General features: G+C 45.7%; 1 protein-coding gene across 1 annotated transcript in view; it reads left to right on the forward strand.

Moving 5' to 3' along the window:
• Positions 1-5,668: 5,668 nt before the first annotated feature.
• Positions 5,669-23,494, forward strand: part of RASGEF1A (RasGEF domain family member 1A) — a 185,969-nt gene continuing 168,143 nt past the window's right edge. The window contains exon 1 of the mRNA XM_072130740.1: positions 5,669-5,979. The gene's annotated coding sequence lies outside the window, so the exon portion shown is untranslated. The remainder of the gene's footprint in view (positions 5,980-23,494) is intronic.

Below are 23,494 nucleotides of genomic sequence, written 5' to 3' on the forward strand. Positions count from 1 at the left end.
TAGGAGGGGCTGGCGGAGCAGGACACGCCCCCTCTGATGCCAGGAAATATAAGATAAAAGGTGATTTATGGGGATGTAAAGGAAACTATTTTTAGCTAAAAGAAGGGGGTCCATTAATAGGTCTCTATAGGAACCTGTCACTGGCTGTATATGTGCAAATGTGCTGCCAGGTTCCCTTTAAAAGACATCTACAATCAGCATTAAACTTATTTTCTTATTCTTTACCCTAAGGCCCCTCCCACACTTGTTCAATCAGTTTTCAGTCAGAGTTTCTTCAGTGTCTCAGTTTTTCACTCGCGTTTTCAATGCAATTTCAATGTGTTTTTCACGCGCAGATAACGCACGGGATAAGGACTCAGGACTGAGCTCTGTCTTTTCTATGGCAAGTGATGTGTGACAAACGCTTTGCACTTGCCAGTGTCTCGGAGTGCGATGCGTATTTGATGCGTCTCCATAGACTTGTATGGTGCGTTTTTCACGCGCGTGACTTGCAAAAGTAGAACATGTCGAGATTTAAATGCGCGTTAAAAAAAACGCACGTGTGTTCTTGAAAAAAAATGCAAGTCTGAAAAGAACCATTGGTTACAATGGGTCAGAGTGCAAGGCAAGTTCTGCGCGTCAAAAGCACGCGCAGAAAACGTGCGTGAAAAACGTAAGTGTGAAAGGGGCCTTAGGGATAGTAATGCCTTTATTGTGCACGCCCCCACTATGTCCCATGCAGCCCGATCCTGTCCTTTGTGACGTCACCGGCCGTCTGCGCATGTGCAGGTATCAGCGATGGCTGATGCTTTACTTGGCCAAACTTTCTATACAGCATTTCCACAGCTTCGCAAACACATACAAGTTGTACTATGCTGGGACCTGCTAAATGCTCCATGAAAAACTATTACCCCAAGTACCAATACTTCTGGCCCCCTACTTACAGTAGTACAACAATCCTTCCTCTGTGATGAACCCTCGTTCTATTCTAGAGGTACAAACCGATCTACTGCTGCACATTTTCAGGGTAAGAAGTCTCTTAAATAGCCAGAACTAATCGGTCTCACTATAGCCTTGCAGCGCTGCGGACCTGGGTTCAAGTCCCATCAAGGTCAACATCTGCAAAGAGTTTGTATGTTCTCTTGTGTTTGCATGGGTTTCCTCCGGTTTCCTCCCACACTCCAAAACATACTGCTGGTGGATTAGATTGTGAACCCCATGTGACAAGCTCTGTGCAGCGCTGCGTAATCTGTGTGCGCTATATACATAATAATTATTATTATTCATCTGATACAACGCATCGAAAAGCCTCGTCTCCCAGAGATCCACATTTGCACAGTGGGATCAGAAATGATTTTCTTGGAAACAAGACTCTCCTGAGGTGTTATGGTATGAAGTCTTCTAGAACCCTGCCGGATAAATGGTTTAAAGGTCCTCTCTCTGTTGATCACCAGGTGTTGGTTTGACCACCAAACATTTACTTACCCATCCAGAGGAGTTCACCGAAGTCACTAAGGAGTCACTAAGATCGTGCCCCCGATATCCTGCCTGTGTCGCTTCCCCGCTCAGGTCCCGGAGTTCACCTTCTTCTTCCTGGTGCATGTAAGTGCATTGTCCGTGTATAATGCGCTGTGCAGGGAGTCACTAAGATCGTGTGCCCGATATCCTGCATGTGTCGCTTCCCCGCTCAGGTCCCCGGAGTTCACCTTCTTCTTCCTGGTGCATGTAAGTGCATTGTCCGTGTATAATGCGCTGTGCGGGGAGTCACTAAGATCCTGCGCCTGATATCCTGCATGTGTCACTTCCCCGCTCAGGTCCCTGGAGTTCACCTTCTTCTTCCTGGTGCATGTAAGTGCATTGTCCATGTATAATGTGCTGTGCGGGGAGTCACTAAGATCCTGCCCCGATATCCTGCATGTGTCGCTTCCCCGCTCAGGTCCCCGGAGTTCACCTTCTTCTTCCTGGTGCATGTAAGTGCATTGTCTGTGTATAATGCGCTGTGTGGGGAGTCACTAAGATCGCGCGTCCGATATCCTGCATGTATCGCTTCCCTGCTCAGGTCCCCGGAGTTCACCTTCTTCCTGGTGCATGTATGTGCATTGTCTGTGTATAATGCGCTGTGCTGGGAGTCACTAAGATCCTGCACCCGATATCCTGCATGTGTCGCTTCCCCGCTCAGGTCCCCGGAGTTCACCTTCTTCTTCCCGGTGCATGTAAGTGCATTGTCCGTGTATAATGCACTGTGCGGGGAGTCACTAAGATCGTGCGCCCGATATCCTGCATGTGTCGCTTCCCCGCTCAGGTCCCCGGAGTTCACCTTCTTCTTCCTGGTGCATGTAAGTGCATTGTCTGTGTATAATGCGCTGTGCGGGGAGTCACTAAGATCGCGCCCCCGATATCCTGCATGTGTCGCTTCCCCGCTCAGGTCCCTTGAGTTCACCTTCTTCTTCCTGGTGCATGTAAGTGCATTGTCCGTTTATAATGCGCTGTGCGGGGAGTCACTAAGATCCTGCGCCTGATATCCTGCATGTGTCACTTCCCCGCTCAGGTCCCCGGAGTTCATCTTCTTCTTCCTGGTGCATGTAAGTGCATTGTCCATGTATAATGTGCTGTGCGGGGAGTCACTAAGATCCTGCGCCCGATATCCTGCATGTGTCTCTTCCCCGCTCAGGTCCCCGAAGTTCACCTTCTTCTTCCTGGTGCATGTAAGATGCATTGTCCGTGTATAATGCGCTGTGCGGGGAGTCACTAAGATCATGCATCCGATATCCTGCATGTGTCGCTTCCCCACTCAGGTCCCTGTAGTTCACCTTCTTCTTCCTGGTGCATGTAAGTGCATTGTCCGTGTATAATGCGCTGTGCGTGGAGTCACTAAGATCATGTGTCCGATATCCTGCATGTGTCACTTCCCTGCTCAGGTCCCCGGAGTTCACCTTCTTCTTCCTGGTGCATGTAAGTGCATTGTCCGTGTATAATGCGCTGTGCGGGGAGTCACTAAGATCCTGCACCCGATATCCTGCATGTGTCGCTTCCCCGCTCAGGTCCCCGGAGTTCACCTTCTTCTTCCTGGTGCATGTAAGTGCATTGTCCGTGTATAATGCGCTGTGCGGGGAGTCACTAAGATCGTGCACCCGATACAATCCCCTATTAAATAACTGTCAGAGCCGCACAAAATCCGAAAACGTTGGAAAGTCTGATGAAAGTTTGGCCGCAGACCGTTAGTAAATAAGCCCCACTGTGTACAGTACTACTTACAGCTTCCGTTTAGTGTGTTGTACAATATTCTAGGCTTTTACTCTGACATATAGATCCTCACATTATTTCTACTAAATCTAATAAGAAATTTGTAGTCACCTTTCCTTTTCATTAGAGATTAATTATGGATCTTTTATGCATTCATAATGGTGAAGGTTTTATCTGCCGTCCGCTTCTCGCAAATCACTGTTACCTAGCAACTAATCACAGAAGAGCAAGTTATTCATTCACCGATAGAAAGACATTGGACCGGGTTCAGCGTCTTCCGCTTCTGTTTGTCTTAATGGGAAAACTCACACAATTTTTGACACTGGTTAAAATAGAAGAAGTTGTGATAGAATGGACTGAGTCTCCATAGATTTGTATCTTCTTATGCAAAATAGATTCATTTATGTCAGTGATGGCGAACCTTTCAGAGACCGAGTGCCCAAACTACAACCAAAATTTACTTACTTACCGTGAAGTGCCAACGTGGCATTTTAAGCAGTAACTTACTGCTACTTGTTCTTCCACATCTTTCAATTGTATCGGCCGCCTAATGCCACTAATACAGTTGAAAGAAAGAGGGCAGATAGCTTTTCTCCAGGGTCTCTCTGTACAGGAAGAATGGAGGGTCCAGCAGGATGAGCTTCACAGATAATGCAGTTCTGTCAACACCTTCTCACTTTTCCCACAGTTCCAAACAGCCAATGAAGTGTCGCTTTAAAATAGCGCTGATTGCAGCGTCTCTTAAGTTGCCTGCGACTGCAGAAAGATTTTGTGGACTTAGCCCTGTTTGGTGAACTCTGTCCTGCATTGCCTGAGTGCCCACAGAAAGGGCTCTGAGTGCCACCTCTGGCACACGTGCCATAGGTTCGCCACCACTGATTTATGTGATACAACGTGGAACATATGGTTTCCCCTGGACCCAGGTAGAAGAATTTTTGGGTTCCCTAAGTCCCTAAGGTAGAGTAGTAAATGAATGCAGGTGGGGCCATAGCGCCTCCATGTGCCTCCAGCAGACGGCATTCAAACATTGCAATCCATAGGAACTTGGATGATGGGGAATCTATATTTCAGAACAAACCAACCTGTATGTAAAGGAAATCCACCATCAAAGCCAAGCTCAAAGATTAAGGAACCGTCACTGTGGTCATTTTCTTATATTTGTTTTACACAATCTCCTTCCTTCTAACACATTTGCTAAGGGTCTGAATTGCGTTTTTCCGGCAGGTTTCCCGAATTTTTCCGATTTGCGGCTTATCGCCCCAGAATTTTGGCAATCGGGTTGTGGCGCATCGGCGCCGGCTTTCACGCGACAGAAATCGGGGGCGTTGCCGTCGGAAAATCCGACGGATATGGACAAGTTGTGGAATTTGTGTTGCAAAAATAGCACGCACATACACCGAGACGTAGGAGGTGATCTCCGTGCAGCAGCGACACCTAGTGGACATCGGACGCACGACCTTTGTGAATCCCGGCAGAACTCGAATCAGCGTCGGAGAACGCGCTGCTGGATCGTGACAGGACCGGGTAAGTAAATCTGCCCCATTGTCTCCTCTCCCTACTACTCCCTCAGCACTACCCCCTCCCTCTAAGTAAGTTTCAGTAGGGGATTATAGGTTGCACACTGTAACAGCCCCAGAGGGGCTCTGGTAGTACCTCTCAGAGCCCTTCAGTCTCATTAGCATAATTTGCTATTTGATTACCACAGTCACAGTGCCCGGATATATGAGTAAGGCCCCTTTCACGCTTTTGTTTTTCACATGCGTTTTCTGCGTGTGCTTTTGACACGCAGAACTTGTATTGCACTCTGACCCATTGTAATCAATGGGTCTTTTCAGACTTGCATTTTTTTTCACGCGCACACGCGCGTTTGTTTTAATATGCATTTAAATCTCAGCATTCTCTACTTTTGCAAGTCACACGCGTGGAAAACGCACCATACAAGTCTATGGAGACGCATCAAAAACGCATCGCAATCTGAGACACAGGCAAGTGCAATGCGTTTTTCCCGCATCAATTGCCATAGAAAAGACAGAGATCAGTCCTGAGTCCATTTCACGCGCATTTTCTGCGCATGAAAAACGCATTGAAATTTCATTGAAAACGCGCATGAAAAACTGAGACACTGAACAAACTCTGACTGAAAACTGATTAGACTCTGATGCAAAATGTGCGTTTTTTACTGACCAAACCCTGATCGCCCCCTGATCAATCTCTGACGTGATCTGCAACGCAAATGTGGAAGGGGCCTTAGTGTTCCTGGTTCATCATGCTAGATGGTAATGGTTAATCACTCAGCTGATTTAGTTTACCCTCTTTAGATTAGGTTTCCTAGAATTCAGAGCCGTGAGAGCTTTGCTTGACCCGTCTTTAGACATGTACTGGCAAATTCTAAAGAAACCAGCGCTATAGACTGTCACAATGATGGTTTTATGTCCTCTATGATCACATTGTATCATGTTCTATATTCTCCAATATTCTCATCTGAAAAGTTCCCAACTGTTGCTGTGCCGGTTCTCGCTGCAGTCTCTCCACGTCTTCCAGATTGCCTCCAGATGAATCCGTCTCTCCCTCCCTCATACAGCCACATGCTCCCCCTGCAGTAACACAAGGAATGAGACTCTCAATGCAATACCGGCTCCTGTAGCAGATTGTGGAGAGCCGGTGCCAAGCGAATAACGGATCAGCATCTTACAACCTCTCCGATTTATTTATCCTGCCTTTGTGGGAGCGAGATCCGACATCCTAGACCTGCATCAGGTAGGGAAATGATAACCACCGATGCTTGGAGGAGCCATGTTCTTCTCATTCCCACAGCTGGGAGTTTTCATACCTGGAAATAAATGCACAGAAGTGCCCAAACCCCCTGCGGTATCTCCTGGAGACATAGGATCCGTGTATATTGCTCAGATCTGTATATATTGTCTATTTCAGCGTTCATCCGCAACAATCACCATTGTTACCATTTTTAGCTGTCATGCTGTTCTCTCTCACATTGTAGCGAGTGACGGATATGCAGTTCGCTGCCAATCATGTTTTGTTGCCAGGCAGCAGATATTGCCATAGCAAACACCTAAATGCACCCAGTATTCTTATTTATCAAAGCCGAGGGTAAAAATCTGCCCTGACAATGGACACATCTTTGCTTTTGGGTACGGAGGGGTGGAAAGTCACCTCCCAGCAGTTTTGTTGTTTTTAGATGGATTACTAGATGGACTTGTATACTAGGACTGGCTGCGTATAGTTACTCACATGATGTGATGAGAAATATATTCTATTTGTCTTCGGAAAGTTCTACTGTATCTGTCTTGTCACATAACATTGGGAATAAGAATAGTCTCTTCAAAAGGTGAATGGACCACAACAAGTGTAGACGAGAAATTCCACACCTATGATAGCACGCTGTTAGGCCCCTTCTACACTTGCGTTTTTGACGTGCAGAACTTGCATCGCACTCTGACCCAATGTTATCAAGGGGCTTTTTCAGACTTGCTTTTTTTCTTACGCACATAAAAAATTTTTTTTTTAACGCACGTTTAAATCTCAATTTTGCAAGTCACGCGTATGAAAAATGCACCATACAAGTCTATGGAGAGGCATCGCACTCCGAGACACAGGCAAGTGCAATGCAAGTCCAATACGTTTTTCACGCATCAATTGCCATAGAAAAGACAGAGCTCAGTCCTGAGTCCGTTTCACGCTGATGCCTGACGAAGGTCCGCGTCCCAGACCGAAAAGCGTAGCTACTAATAAATCCGTATTTATCTTAATACTGTACTACGGATTGGAATTTTTTTTGGCGCCACTTCCACTTGCTCCAGCTGGGAGTTCAGAGTATCTGCTGATCACTATTCACGCTGAGACACTGAACAAAACTCTGACAGAAAACTGATTGATTTTTAACCACTTACTTTACAATTCTACTCCATAGTGTGGACAGGGACTCTCTAAGCAGACACTTGATGATCCCTCTGTGATGACAATGTGGTTACAGTATCAGGGTACAGGTTTATCTACACTTTTATTTAGCTTCTGAACATTCTACTAGTATCTGACACAGAGAAAAAGAGAGATGAGACACATCAGAGATGATGAGATCCATGAGATGCATATACCACACAATGACACACTGCAGTTCTGCTACATCTGAGCTATAACAAACACTGTCAGAACTGCTACATCTGCGCTTATCTTGTCTGTAGCTTGTAGAGCAAGTCTGCACACTGCTGCTTGCAGGCAGGAAGTGTCTGTGTGTGTAATGGAGGGAGGAGATGCTGCAGGCAGAGCGGAGAAGCTATTCATGAGAAAAATCTGCCCTACCATAGAAGACAGAAAATTTACGCTCAGATCCTGTCAAGGCCTTGTGTATTCACTAGATTTATCACCAATTAAACATTTTTGGCACCAAGTGCCATTTAACGACCTGCTAATGTGTGTAGGATCTACAAGGCAAGCCAAAATCTGTAAGCAAATGTGAACACAGATCCATACAGAACCTGTGCCCAACCCTTTATTATCTTGTATCAAGGATACACGCGGTACTGTAGCACACCTTCTTCTGTACAGTTACTAATGTTGTAATTGATTCCATATCCCTTTAGCATCATTGCATTTACAGTTTCAATTGATTCCAACAAATTCTTCTTGATGTGTCATTTGACAATGTGTACAGCCTTGAGAGCGGTCACTTGTATGCTGAAACCATCAGTTCTTTATCCAGTCAATTCATATAGTAATCATACTAAAATCATATTTTCTTCATTATGCAAATGAGGCTTGGCACATGTAGAGAGAGTGATGTCACCCCTGTTACCCCTCCCCTGACCGCCCCCTCTGCTAATGTCTATGTGTAAAGTATTGCTAGTGTCTGTGCTTTATCTGCTGACATGTTCTGCTATACACATGTGTGAGACACAGACCTCAGCTACACAAGTACCTGACATGTTCTCTCCTCCTATACACATGTGAGAGACACAGACATCAGCTACACAAGTACCTGACATGTTCTGCTATACACGTGTGAGACACAGACATCAGCTACACAAGTACCTGACATGTTCTCTCCTCCTATACACATGTGAGACACAGACATCAGCTACACAAATACCTGACATGTTCTGCTATACAAATGTGAGACACAGACATCAGCTACACAAATACCTGACATGTTCTGCTATACACATGTGAGACACAGACATCAGCTACACAAATACCTGACATGTTCTGCTATACACATGTGAGACAAAGACATCAGCTACACAAGTGCCTGACATGTTATCTCCTCCTATACACATGTGAGAGACACAGACATCAGCTACACAAGTACATGACATGTTCTGCTATACACATGTGTGAGACACAGACATCAGCTACACAAGTACCTGACATGTTCTCTCCTCCTATACACATGTGACACACAGACATCAGCTACACAAGTACTTGACATGTCCTGCTATACACATGTGTGAGACACAGACATCAGCTACACAAGTACCTGACATGTTCTGCTATACACATGTGAGACACAGACATCAGCTACACAAGTACCTGACATGTTCTGCTATACACATGTGAGACACATACATCAGCTACACAAGTACCTGACATGTTTGCTAAACACATTTGCAATTCCTAAATCTGGCTTTGCACGCTGTCACACTAGCAGTGGTTCTACATGTAAAGAACAGGAAAAGCCCTTTGTAAAAAATCTCCAAAAACCCTTTTGTGATTTTTTTTTTGCCACTTTTTTATGCCAAAAAGTCTGTGGAAAATATCCCCCATTGATTTCTTAAACATGAAATGCTCTTCAATGCTAAATTTCTGCAATGCATTTATGCACAATTATTGGCAGGTGAACATTGATAAATATGACCTTATGCCTTCTGTATTTTTGTAATTAAAAAAAAATATTTTTAAAATAAGAGTAAAATAAACAGAACAATCCTTACATTACTGTCCTATATGTTTCATTACATAGCAAGTATCTAACACACAAGAATGAGGATAAGCAACAAAGCAACCATCAACAGTTACAAATCACATGATACATGAGTATTTACTTGTGATACATGTTCAGTTTTTCCTATCCTGGCAGGCGCAAATTTGGCTTCTTTTTGAGACTTTTTGTTGCAAATGTCTCAAATCCACATGGACAAAAGCCACGTGGGGGCTTATATGCAGGAGTGGACACTACTGTAAATTTTGGATTTGAGGCTGTATCCTGCACTTTTAAGCCCTGTAGTCACACCCCAGGGAGATGAAGACATATGAGGCTGCGGTCACATGGGCTGTTAAGGGTGCGGTCACACGTTGCGTTTTGATTGCGGTTTGAAACCTATTACAACAGCTGAGGAGGTGATTTGCCTAATTACATTACTGTTAACATTTGCATTTACAAAACACATAGTAAATGTGATGTGAACATGTGCGTTAACATCGCATTACGGCATGTGTTTGTTGACACAAGGTTAACATATGTGTTAACTCAAATGTTAACAGCTGTTTAATTAGGCAAATCTCAGCTGTTGCAATGTGTTAAATGCAACGTGTGATTGCACCCTCAGAAGCAACCAATAAATTAATAAAAAAATGTAAATGCAAACATTTTGGAAATTTCAAAAAACAGGTCACTGTGCAAAATGTCAAACATTTGCAGCATGTGGAATAATTCCAATTTACATATTAAAATAGGAGCCATGAAAAAATTCATTCCTTTGTACCTGCCCTGGACCAGGTGCAGATATGCACCTGAAAAGTCGCAAAAAAAGTGATACAAAAGTGAGAAGTCGCACGGAACATCTGGGAAACAAAGATACATACGACACAAGGTGCACACCAAGGCAGACTTGAAAAACAACAGAGAAAAAAAGTTGCAAAAACAACAAAAGTCGCAAAAATGAGACAATTTGAGCAGCAGAAATAACGATGTCCCCCTCTGTGTCACAAGTGTCACAATCTGGGTGTGAAATTTTGCCAAATCAGCAAATTTGGTATACCATAAGCTATTGGCCACTCACATCCATAAGTGATATTCATCTCTTCACATAGCTCCTGTCTCTTGTGGGGGGTATAGGAGTTTTCCAATGTTTGGGGATAAGATTCCTCGCTATGACAGATAATTTATATAATAGCCAACATATATAAATATATATCATATATACTCTAGTATAAGCCTAGTTTTTCAGGAAAAACTAGGAAATAAAACAAAAAGTGAACTCACCTTTTGACACTCCCCGGCATCCATCACGGCTCCGACATCGGGTCCTGGTCCGTCACAGTCTTCATGACGTCAGCCACGTCGGCACACACTATGATGTCAGCTTGCGGCTGACGTCATGGTGCCTGTGACGGACCGGGAGGGGCTGGCAGTCTATATACTCGAGGGGGCAGGTAGGCAGGCTATATACTACAGGGGCTTGCATGCTATATACTCCAGGGGGCTTGCATGCTATATACTCCAGGGGGCTGGCAGGCTATATACTCCAGGGGGCTGGAAGGCTATATACTCCAGGGGGCTGGCAGGCTGTATACTACAGGGGGTGGCAGGCTATATACTCCAGGGGGCTGGCAGGCTATATACTCCAGGGGGCTGGCAGGCTATATACTCCAGGGGGCTGGCAGGCTATATACTCCAGGGGGCTGGCAGGCTATATACTCCAGGGGGCTGGCAGGCTATATACTCCAGGGGGCTGGCAGGCTATATACTCCAGGGGGCTGGCAGGCTATATACTCCAGGGGGCTGGCAGGCTATATACTCCAGGGGGCTGGCAGGCTATAAACTCCAGGGGGCGGGCAGGCTATATACTCCAGGGGGCGGGCAGGCTATATACTACAGGGGTTGGCTGGCTATATACTGGGGAGGCTGTGACCAATGCATTTCCTACCCTCGGCTTATAATCAAGTCAATAGGTTTTTCCAGTTTTTTTGTGTCAAAATTAGGGGTCTCGGCTTATACTCGGGTCGGCTTATACTCGAGTATATACAGTATGTGTTAGGAGTGTAGCTCTAGATGTAATAACATGTGACCAATAACAATGTGAAACCCTTTAAGATGGATTTTTAGATCATTTTCAATTTTCATGCTACGTTTAAGAGGATTATTTGTTACCTCCAACGCTACAATCCATTATTCATCTGGGAATTGCTCTTTCAACTTCCCTTCCCATTGTCCAAACAAATAAGATGTGTAGAAGATCAAATTGTTGGATAAATGTGTGTAAAGAGAAACTAGTTTGAAATCACATTTGGCCTGGGGAGAGAATTCAAATTATGTTTTAGCTTTAAGTTGGAGAAACACCAGGAATATTGAATTAATGCATATTCCAGGGAATACACACATGTTTAGCAGTTTATGTTCTTCTAGGACATGTATTAAAATTTTGATTGGCACATCTTCTAGTTTAAGAAGAGATCGGAGTTTGCATCTTTCATGTGTCTCTTTCCAGCTGGTCTGTCTATGCCTGTCTGTGCCCTCAAGCTGAGGCCAGTTAGTTTGCCCACAAATCCCAGATGCCTTGTGTTCTTTCTGAAAAGTAATTTAGCATTAAATCCATTTAGTTCCCCATAAGTAAATACACTGAACACTGCACAGTGGACATACAGGATGCATAAAGTGACTAGCCTGGCAGAAGTCTATAGTCTGTGCTATGTGAGCACTAAGGGATAATAGCGTATCTCCACAGTGCACATACAGGATGTATATGGTGACAGCCTGGCAGCTTCCATCACATGGAGGAGCAGGGAACATGGAAAAAGTGGGAGAAATCATAAGTACATGAAGTCTATAGCCTGTGCTGTGTGAGCGCTAAGGGTTAATAGCTTATCTGCCCATGACAAGCATGAGGTGCAGAGAGAGAGACAGAGAAAGTTCTGTATAATCACAGACTGGGATGGAGGGACTGGTAGGGAGGGAAGAATGAGATCTTGTACTTCAGAACTGTGGATACAGATGTCTCCTGCACAGAATAGTGAACACATCGCACTCTGCTACATACACAGAGAGAGCTCTGTCACATGACCTCCTCTGTGAGCAGCAGCCCCTCCCTTTCCATGAAGTGGTCCGGTTTGTAAAGTTTGTTTATTTTTACAGACTTGTTGGCTTGGGAAGGAGAAGAAGCAGCCATTACTCTGAGGGATACAGCAAAGAAACTGCTGGATATAATTAATTATAATAATTATTATTTATTTATATAGCGTCTACAGCTTACGCAGCGCTGTACAGAGCGGCCAAATTGGCCCCTGTCCCCATGTGGCTCACTATCTAATCATCCTACCAGTATGATTTGTAGTGTGGGAGGAAACCCACACAAACGCAGAGAGAACATACAAACTCTTTGCAGATGTTGACTTGGGTGGGAATTGAACCCAGGACTCCAGCGCTGCAAGGCAGAAGTGCTAACCACTGAGCCACCGTGCTGCCCATATAGGCAACAAAGATAATAGGCAAAGTTGTTCACGTACCAAGAGCTATTGATTTGTGGGAATTTTTTTTTGTACATTTTAAGGGGGGAGGGGAACTACAGTGGAACCTTGAGGTGTGGTAAGTATTATATCTTTGTTTTTCTTAATGTTTTTTACAGTATCTCAAGCTTTAAAATATATATATATATATATCTGAAAAACGTGCTTAAAAAGTAATAGGAGGCAAATGTTACCATTTTACTGCAGCAGGCGCCACGGATTTTTGCAACTTATCTCTTTTTCACTAACAAGCGTCCATTTTAAAAAGCAAGCTACATTTACTATGACGGCTCCAAAAAGTGCGTGCTATCGATGAAGACTTTCAGTTTCAATTCTGGCGTACAAGTGCTGCTCCAGTATTACCCTTAGTGATGCCGGAGTGTGTCTGTCAATTTACTAAGATTGTAATTGTGACCGTTGCATCCCACCTGCCATGGGGCTTGCTGTCAGGGTACTGTCCTGAGGAGGGGGAGTTCAATTACTTGACAACAAGCAGAGGTCTGTTAAAACTCTGCAGAGAATCTGCTGGCTGACTGTTGCTGTACTCGGGCTCCTCCTCCTAGGACCCAGTTCCGGGGATAGTGCAGCTCCCTGGCCGTCTGTATTGCCGTGCTGTGTCGCAGGGGATTCCCGAGGCCATGGCCGCTCAGCATCGCTGCTTTCAGTCGGTGCAGCAGAACATGGCCCAGGGATCCCTGCTGCTTCTGTGTGAGGATCCTGGAGGGCCCGTGCTCCAGGGAGGAGGAGCGCTAGCTGAGGGCTCAGGGCGGACTTCCAGCGCACAGACTCGGTGGCCTCATCACCTTTAACAGCACCAGGCACCTGCAGTGCTACTCATTGTCGGACCAGCACCTCCTCCACCACTCCCTACGGGACTACGTGTCCGGCTGGAGGCGGCGCAGAAATGTGATATCAGAGTCTGGCTACAGTAGAACAAGTCTGCGGAAAAAGTAGAATATGACCGGCACTCAAACCTGCTAAAAAATTCTTCCTTTATTACGTATCCATTAAAAAGAGAAGATTACATTGTATATCCCAGAGGACCTACGCGTTTCATAGATAAGAACTAAATGTCTACATTCGAAACGCGTAGGTCCTCTGGGATATACAATGTAATCTTCTCTTTTTAATGGATACGTAATAAAGGAAGAATTTTTTAGCAGGTTTGAGTGCCGGTCATATTCTACTTTTTCCATGGATTACGCAGAGGATTTTACTTCCCCACCTTCAGCGGCCCACGTGAGTGAGCGAACAGCTCAAAAAAAAAAATTTCAGAACAAGTCTGCGCCATCTGGTGGGGGGGAGCATAAAATTATTAAGCCGCACTCCCATCTCCTGTCCCTGTAATGAAGTAACGCCACAGTCAGCTCGGGAGCACGGCCATGATTTATTTTAAATCACCCGTGCGCCACAGGCCCCTAGACCTTGCGGGCCCCGTAGCAGCCGCTGTAGTTACGCCACTGGTACCAGTCTTAATACATTGGCCCCAATATTCTAACGATATTTTGGTCCATAAATATGTACATCCACCTTCAGATTTATAAATAAGCACGAATCCGCTATCGTACAATGGAGCAGTTACAATTATGTTGCTCTGGAAGCAGACGAGGCAGTAAATATAATGTGCGCTTACAGCTCGCTCCTTACTTATACATAATCATCTGTAACAGCTTCCACATGAACTGTAACCAATGGTAACAGCCTCTGTACAGAGCATGGACCCTGAATCCCCCCGTTACATAGTGCTGCTCTTACGGGTGGAGCCATTAGCATCTATTCATCGGCGTTCTGCATTCTCAGCTTATACATAACATTTGCTTTTGGTAAAAATACAGAGTAATGTAAAAGGCTTTTTATTAATCGGTTAAGGACCGGGCCCTTTCCTGTTTTTTCATGTCCATTTTTCACTCCCCACCTTCAAAAATCTATAACTTTTTTATTTTTACACGTAAAGAGCTGTGTGACGGCTTTTTTTCTGCGTAACAAATTGCACTTCATAGTGATGGTATTAAATATTCCATGCCATGTACTCGGAAGTGGGAAAAAAATTCCAAATGCAATGAACATGGTGAAAAAACGCATTTGCGCCATTTTCTTGTGGGCTTGGATATTACGTCTTTCACTGAGCGCCCCAAATGACATGTCTACTTTATTCTTTGGGTCGGTACGATTAAGGGGATACCAAATTTGTATAGGTTTTATAATGTTTTCATACATTTACAAAAATTAAAACCTCCTGTACAAAAATAATTTTTTTGATTTTGCCAACTTCTGGCGCTAATAACTTTTTTATACTTTGGTGTACGGAGCAGTGGGTGGTGTCATTTTTTGCGAAATTTGATAATATTTTCAATTATATCATTTTTAGGACTGTACGACCTTTTGATCACTTTTTATAGATTTTTTTTGATTTTTCAAAATGGCAAAAAAGTGCCATTTTCGACTTTGGGCGCTATTTTCCGTTACGGGGTTAAACGCATTGAAAAACCGTTATCATATTTTGATAGATCGGGCATTTTCGGACGCGTCGATACCTGATGTGTTTATGATTTTTACTGTTTATTAATATTAATATCAGTTCTAGGGAAAGGGGGGTGATTTGAAATTTTAGGTTTTTTTATTATAATTTTTTTTTTTTTAACTTTTTTTTATTTTTATTTATACTATTTTTCAGACTCCCTAGGGTACTTTAACCCTAGGTTGTCTGATCGATCCTATCATATACTGCCATACTACAGTATGGCAGTATATGGGATTTTCTTCCTCATTCATTACAATGTGCTATCAGCACATTGTAATGAAGGGGTTAAAACGAAATAGCCTCGGGTCTTCGGAAGACCCGAGGCTACCATGGAGACGGATCGCCGCCCCCCAATGACGTCACGGGGAGCGGCGATCCCAGGTAAGATGGCGGCGCCCATGCGCCGCTATCTGATTGAGGCTGCCGGCAGCTTTGCCGGCAGCCCACGCTGTAAAAACACCCGTGATCGGTGCTAGCACCGATCGCGTATGTTACCGGTAAGCCTTTGCTGCAATATGCAGCAAAGACTTACCGGCTATGGAGAGGGCTCAGCCCGTGAGCCCTCTCCATGCAGCGCGACGCGACCGCCACCGTGAATACACGGCGGGCGGTCGCGAACCGGTTAAATTACAAAGAGGGACCGGAACTGCCTGGATGGGAAGGGGTCATGTTTGAGGGGAGTAAAAGGAAATTTACCATCAGGGTCAAGGATTGTAAACCAAATACACTTACATTCTGGTCTGTGCTCCTTCTGGTCGGATCCGCTCTTCTTTTATGCCTCTTATGTCCTTGTTTTTATGAAAAAAATAGAGAATAAAGCCCCTTAGGCTCATTTGCATAACTTTTAGCTCCCTTGTTTTGTATAAGAAGCTAAAACATGTCGGTGTGCTTGGTTTACTATCCGTGATCTGGTGATAGATTAAGGGAGTGTGGCCAGTTGAAAACGTCAATGCGCCAAAAATTCTGGCTCACAGTAACGACCAGGGGTGCACAACCTTTTTCGGCCCAAGGGCTGCATTGTCATATCGCTGCCCTTCAGGGGGCAAAACTATTAACCAAAACCCTAGATGCACCAAAAACCATAGAACAGAGTGAATGCCCCCCTCCCCCCAGAAGCCACTGGTGCATAATACTGCATTTGTATAGTGACATAGACCCCAGAGCAGGGGGGCAGATGGTTACTAGAGCTCTATAGAAACCTGTGAAAAACGTGGTGACAGGTTCCCTTTAACCCCTTCCCGCTCTGCGTCCGATATATTGGATGCAGAGCTGATGCCAATTCAGCTCAAAATCTGAGCCGAACCGGCATGGGGATACACAGGGTGCCGGCTGTAACATACAGCCGACACCCCAGTGTAACACCCGCAATCAGAGTCTGATCTGGACCCCAGAGCTGCCTGTAAGATGTGGTCAGTGATGTCTTACAGGCACAGTGTCAGCCTATGCAATTTTTCAAAGCTTATCAGCCGACATTTACCACTAAGATGAAGCACAACATGTGGGGAAGAAACAATCTCAGAATCGCTTTGATAAGTAACAGAGTTCAAAAGTTATAACCACATAAAGAGACGTAAGTTAGAAACCAAAAAATGGGGCTGAGCCTTAAGCTATAAAATGGCTGCGTCCTGAAGGGGTTACAGGTGTTTGCCCATGAAACAAAATTCTCAAATTTCAATCCCCTAGTGATGTTTACACAATGAAGATCATTTTTACCCTCTTACTTTACTTTTACTTTACAATGTTACTCTGTGTTATTGCTGTTTTAGCTCCTATCATTCCCTAGGCTGCTCAGTGCAATATCCCAGAGTGTGGGCGGGGCCTCTCTGAGCAGACACATTACTGTATTATCCATCTAGTTCTGTGGGGGTCAGTGTGGTTACACTATCAGGGTACAGGTGGATATACACTTTTAGTGTCCGGATATTCTCAGGTTTCTGACACAAAGAAAGAGGGAAGAGACAGACAGATGAGATCCGGGGGGGGGGGGGGAGGGGGCGTTTTCTTGTGACCTCTTATTGACACTTCCTCTTTATTCACACTTTGGTTTACGGATATATGTAAGGTGACATTTTTTGCAGTGCGTTCTTGCGTTTTAATTTATATTAATCTGGGACCTAAATGAATAGAAAAATGATAGGACAGGTATTTTGGGAGGTGCCAGTACCTAAAATGTTTATGATTTTTACTGATTATTTATTATTTATATATGTGTCCTAGGGAAAAGGGGTGATTAAACTTTTACTTTTTAAATTTTTTAATACTTATATTTAATACCCTTTAGGGTACTTTAACCCTGCGGGGCCTAATTGATCATATTATAGACTGCAACTCTACTGTATTGCAGTATGAATTTTACTGCCGATCTCAGCCTACCATTGGCAGGCTATTGGAGATTATTATACATGGCAAACCTATGAGACTGTAGGCTGTCATGCCAACTGAACGCCACCCTTCGATGACATCACGGGGGTGGCGATTGGTTGTCCATGATGGTGGCGCCATGGTGAAGCAGCTATGCTACCTCTTAGGCACTTAACAGGTCAACTGCTGTGATAGGTGCCAGCACTGACCGCAGAAGCTGGCTGAGCTCTCTCCATACATGATGGGTGTGGGCTGTATAACACAGCTGACACCCACTGTGTATGGAGAGAGCTCAGCCAGAGAGCTCTCTCCATACACCTCCAGCAGCACCAGGATGTAATAGCATGTCCTGGTTCGTGAAGGGGTTAACATGTGCCACCTGGTTTTTAACGGGCACAAAAAAAATTGGACAATTGACTAAATGTTTTATGGACAACCGAGGAGTTTATTAAAGCAAAGAAGTGGAATATTCTTGAGCGGCCAAGACTGTCGCCAGATCTCAACCCTATTGAGCTGCATTTCACTTGTTAAAGGAAATCTACCATCAAAATCAAGCATGGATAAACCAGGGACACTTACTCATAGATCCAGGCAGCAAGGCAGGGTAATGTGCCAAAATTTGTTATCCATGGCCTTCTTCATTCTAAAATCAACTTTTAAAATTACGGTAATGAGCCTGAAGGGCTCTAGTGGGTGCTACCAAAGCCCCTCTGTCCTGCAGATTTCCATTTATTTATGTATCTTCCTGCTAGTGATGGCTCTTTCACATTGGCGTTGTTCTTCACATCCGTGGTTCAGGGATTTCCTCGGATGCCTCACAAAGCCTTTGTTTTTTATGGGTGTTTTCACTTTGACTTGTATTTTTACTTATCTTTTGTCCGTGGGAAAAATAGGAAACGTCCTATTTTTCCATTGATGCGGATCACAAAAAGCAATAGAAGTCTATGGATCTGCAAAAAAACTATGAAACATCCAAGGCTGAAAAAAACAGGCTTGAGGTTTTAAAAGCAAAGACCTTCTGCTTTTTTTGCGCACACGGATACAAAACGGAAGAAAAACGGAGACAAAACGCAACGGATGCGCAACTGAAGCTGAGCACCAATGTAAAAGAGCCCTTAGTGCTAAGCTGATAAATTGCCCCTGTTCCTTCTCATTACCCGTGTATTCATTACTAATTACAGGTAATTTATGCTTCCAGCTGCTCATCTAATAATAATTAACTAACAATAGGAAGGAGCTCTATGTTCTGTGCAATCTGAGCAATGCTGAGACAACTATAACTTACGGGGGAAAAATTATTTTCGCATTTTGAAAAAAATAATGGCAAAGTGATATTGTATAACAACAACAAGAACCCATGGGAGGAGGTAGACGTCATTATGCAGACTTTTTAGACTGTCTATAATTTTATAGTTTTTCTCATAGTGGCTTGTGCCCATGCCCCCCAGTATATATGCAGCCCGCTCCTTGACCCCAGTATGTCCAGCACATAAAAAAAATAAACTCAGCTTTCCAACAGGACTGCGCGCTGGGGCACGCGCTATGTTGTCGGCCGCCTGAATCAAGAAGAGGACAGCCGGGGTTTTGGAATAGTGAGTGCTGAGTTAATTTTTTTTCTCATATGCTGAGCATACTGGGGGCAGGGGCTGGCTGGCTTTATCCTGGGGGGCATGGGCTGGCTGGCTTTATCCTGGGGGGCATGGGCTGGCTGGCTAAATACTGGAGGGAAGATGGCAGGTGTTGGCTATATTCTAAGGGGCCTGGGCACTGGCTGGCTGTATAATGGGGGGCAGTGGACTGGCTGGCTATATACTGGGGGGCAGGGGGCTGGCTGGCTGTATAATGGGGGGCAGTGGGCTGGCTGTATAATGGGGGGCAGGGGGCTGGCTATATACTGGGGGGCAGGGGGCTGGCTCTGTGGGCACCCAGGTCCTCAGCATACAGTTCATAAGACAGGACCCACGGCCTCCTCCATGGTCCCAGGCCACACAGGACATTGTGCACTCGGTACATCCTTGGCTGCCAGGGAAGATGTGGACAGAGCTGGATTATACTTTGAGCTCCTGCCATGGGCCCGGAAATTCTTCTTGTACAGGGGACCCTGGGGGGAAACTACAAGAATAATCTGAATTTGTCCTCTTTCTGCTGTATTTATGTCCTCAAGACACCAATGCGATTGAAAGCTTTGACAAAGCAGCGAGCAACAAGTTATTGCTTAAATCGTCGTGTTGGCACTTTGAAATAAATAAGTGAGGTTTTATGTAGTTTGGGCACTCGCTCTATAGAAGGTTCGTCACCTCTGCCCTAGTGACTTCATAGTGAAACCAGAATTTCATACCTGAACGTTACAATAATGTTCTGACAAACCACATGGGCAGCGATGCACCTGCCATACTCCTAGATTCTATTAGTAGGCGAGGAAACCCGTCCTAATAAATGTCTGCACACTGTATGATGCCCATGGGGGAAATCTAATCACTGCTAAGAAGTGGCCTATTACCAGTATAAATCGTGCATCACTCCTCTTCATCTCTGGCTTTGCACAGCCGCAATCTCCTATGTAATCAGGCAGAACTGTTCTATGTGTATCCGTGGCTCCGGCGGCTGGAGAATTGCAGTTTATTACTGGATAAAGCTTTTCATTCACGGCAGAATATTTTTTGATTACTTTAGTAACATTTCATCATGGGAGATTTACATCTCCACTATTATAGCTGTCTGCCTGTTGGTGGCCAGGAAGAGCTGCATTGAGATGAAATTCCCGGTGCAGACGACAATTGCAGCTCTCAAGGTAAAATGTGCTTTTCCCATCGTATGTAACAATCATTTCTAGGGTTACAGCGTGTTGTGTCATCTCTACATAATCAAGTTTTCCAGAATGAATGATAATAGGTCAATTGTCCATATATTCGTCAGAGGCTCATAGAAAATCAAAGTATATTGTATACTGCCCACTAGATAACAATGACTACATATTGGTCAAATTGTGTTCCCACTTGGCATTCACATTGGGGCACAATTACTTACCCGACCGACGGAGTTCACCCGGAGTGCATTGTCCGACGACAATGTACTGTGCCGCAATTCACTAAGATTGTGCGCCTGAAATCCTGCATATGTCGCTTCCCCGCTCAGGTCCCTGGAGTTCACCTTCTTCTTCCTGGTGCATGTAAGTGCATTGTCCGTGTATAATGCGCTGTGCGGGGAGTCACTAAGATTGTGCATTGTCCGTGTATAATGCCCTGTGCGGGGAGTCACTAAGATTGTGTCTTCGATATCCTGCATGTGTCTCTTCCCCGCTCAGGTCCCCGGAGTTCACCTTCTTCTTCCTGGTGCATATAAGTGCATTGTCCGTGTATAATGCGCTGTGCGGGGAGTCACTAAGATCCTGCACCCGATATCCTGCATGTGTCACTTCCCCGCTCAGGTCCCTGGAGTTCACCTTCTTCTTCCTGGTGCATGTAAGTGCATTGTCCGTGTATAATGCGCTGTGCGGGGAGTCACTAAGATCGTGCGCCCGATATCCTGCAAGTGTTGCTTTCCCGCTCAGGTCCCCGGAGTTCACCTTCTTCTTCCTGGTGCATGTAAGTGCATTGTCCGTGTATAATGTGCTGTGCAGGGAGTCACTAAGATCATGCTCCCGATGTCCTGCATGCGTCGCTTCCCTGCTCAGGTCCCCGGAGTTCACCTTCTTCCTGGTGCATGTAAGTGCATTGTCCGTGTATAATGCGCTGTGCGGGGAGTCACTAAGATCCTGCACCCGATATCCTGCATGTGTCACTTCCCCGCTCAGGTCCCTGGAGTTCACCTTCTTCTTCCTGGTGCATGTAAGTGCATTGTCCGTGTATAATGCGCTGTGCGGGGAGTCACTAAGGTCGTGCGTCGATATCCTGCATGGTTCGCTTTCCCGCTCAGGTCCCCGGGGTTCACCTTCTTCTTCCTGGTGCATGTAAGTGCATTGTCCTTGTATAATGCTCTGTGTGGGGAGTCACTAAGATCGTGCCCCGATATCCTGCATGTGTCACTTCCCCGCTCAGGTCCCCGGAGTTCACCTTCTTCTTCCTGGTGCATGTAAGTGCATTGTCCGTGTATAATGCGCTGTGCGGGGAGTCACTAAGATCCTGCGCCCGATATCCTGCAAGTGTTGCTTTCCCGCTCAGGTCCCCGAAGTTCACCTTCTTCTTCCTGGTGCATGTAAGTGCATTGTCCGTGTATAATGCGCTGTGCAGGGAGTCACTAAGATCATGCTCCCGATGTCCTGCATGCGTCGCTTCCCTGCTCAGGTCCCCGGAGTTCACCTTCTTCCTGGTGCATGTAAGTGCATTGTCCGTGTATAATGCGCTGTGCGGGGAGTCACTAAGATCCTGCCCCCGATATCCTGCATGTGTCGCTTCCCCGCTCAGGTCCCTGGAGTTCACCTTCTTCTTCCTGGTGCATGTAAGTGCATTGTCCGTGTATAATGCACTGTGCGGGGAGTCACTAAGATCCTGCACCCGATATCCTGCAAGTGTTGCTTTCCCGCTCAGGTCCCTGGAGTTCACCTTCTTCTTCCTGGTGCATGTAAGTGCATTGTCCGTGTATAATGCGCTGTGCGGGGAGTCACTAAGATCGTGCACCCGATATTCTGCATGTGTCGCTCCCCGCTCAGGTCCCCGGAGTTCACCTTCTCCTTCCTGGTGCATGTAAGTGCATTGTCCGTTTATAATGCGCTGTGCAGGGAGTCACTAAGATCCTGCGCCCGATATCCTGCATGTGTCACTTCCCTGCTCAGGTCCCCGGAGTTCACCTTCTTCTTCCTGGTGCATGTAAGTGCATTGTCCGTGTATAATGTGCTGTGCGGGGAGTCACTGAGATCATGCGCCCGATATCCTGCATGTGTCACTTCCCTGCTCAGGTCCCCGGAGTTCACCTTCTTCTTCCTGGTGCATGTAAGTGCATTGTCCGTTTATAATGCGCTGTGCGGGGAGTCATTAAGATCATGCCCCGATATCCTGCATGTGCCGCTTCCCTGCTCAGGTCCCTGGAGTTCACCCTCTTCTTCCTGGTGCATGTAAGTGCATTGTCCGTGTATAATGCGCTGTGCGGGGAGTCACTAAGATCCTGCACCCGATATCCTGCAAGTGTTGCTTTCCTGCTCAGGTCCCCGGAGTTCACCTTCTTCTTCCTGGTGCATGTAAGTGCATTGTCCGTGTATAATGCGCTGTGCGGGGAGTCACTAAGATCATGCACCCGATATCCTGCATGTGTCGCTTCCCCGCTCAGGTCCCTGGAGTTCACCTTCTTCTTCCTGGTGCATGTAAGTGCATTGTCCGTTTATAATGCGCTGTGCGGGGAGTCACTAAGTTCATGCCCTGATATCCTGCAAGTGTTGCTTTCCTGCTCAGGTCCCCAGAGTTCACCTTCTCCTTCCTGGTGCATGTAAGTGCATTGTCCGTTTATAATGCGCTGTGCGGGGAGTCACTAAGATCATGCCCCGATATCCTGCATGTGCCGCTTCCCTGCTCAGGTCCCTGGAGTTCACCTTCTTCCTGGTGCATGTAAGTGCATTGTCCGTGTATAATGTGCTGTGCGGGTTGTCACTAAGATCCTGTGCCCGATATCCTGCATGTGTCGCTTCCCCGCTCAGGTCCCTGGAGTTCACCTTCTTCTTCCTGGTGCATGTAAGTGCATTGTCCGTGTATAATGTGCTGTGCGGGGAGTCACTAAGATCCTGTGCCCGATATCCTGCATGTGTCGCTTCCCCGCTCAGGTCCCTGGAGTTCACCTTCTTCTTCCTGGTGCATGTAAGTGCATTGTCTGTGTATAATGCGCTGTGCGGGGAGTCACTAAGATCCTGCGCCCGATATCCTGCATGTGTCGCTTCCCCGCTCAGGTCCCTGGAGTTCACCTTCTTCTTCCTGGTGCATGTAAGTGCATTGTCCGTGTATAATGCGC

The sequence above is a fragment of the Engystomops pustulosus genome, chromosome 11 (assembly GCF_040894005.1).
Source record: "Engystomops pustulosus chromosome 11, aEngPut4.maternal, whole genome shotgun sequence".
Lineage (NCBI taxonomy): Eukaryota > Metazoa > Chordata > Amphibia > Anura > Leptodactylidae > Engystomops > Engystomops pustulosus.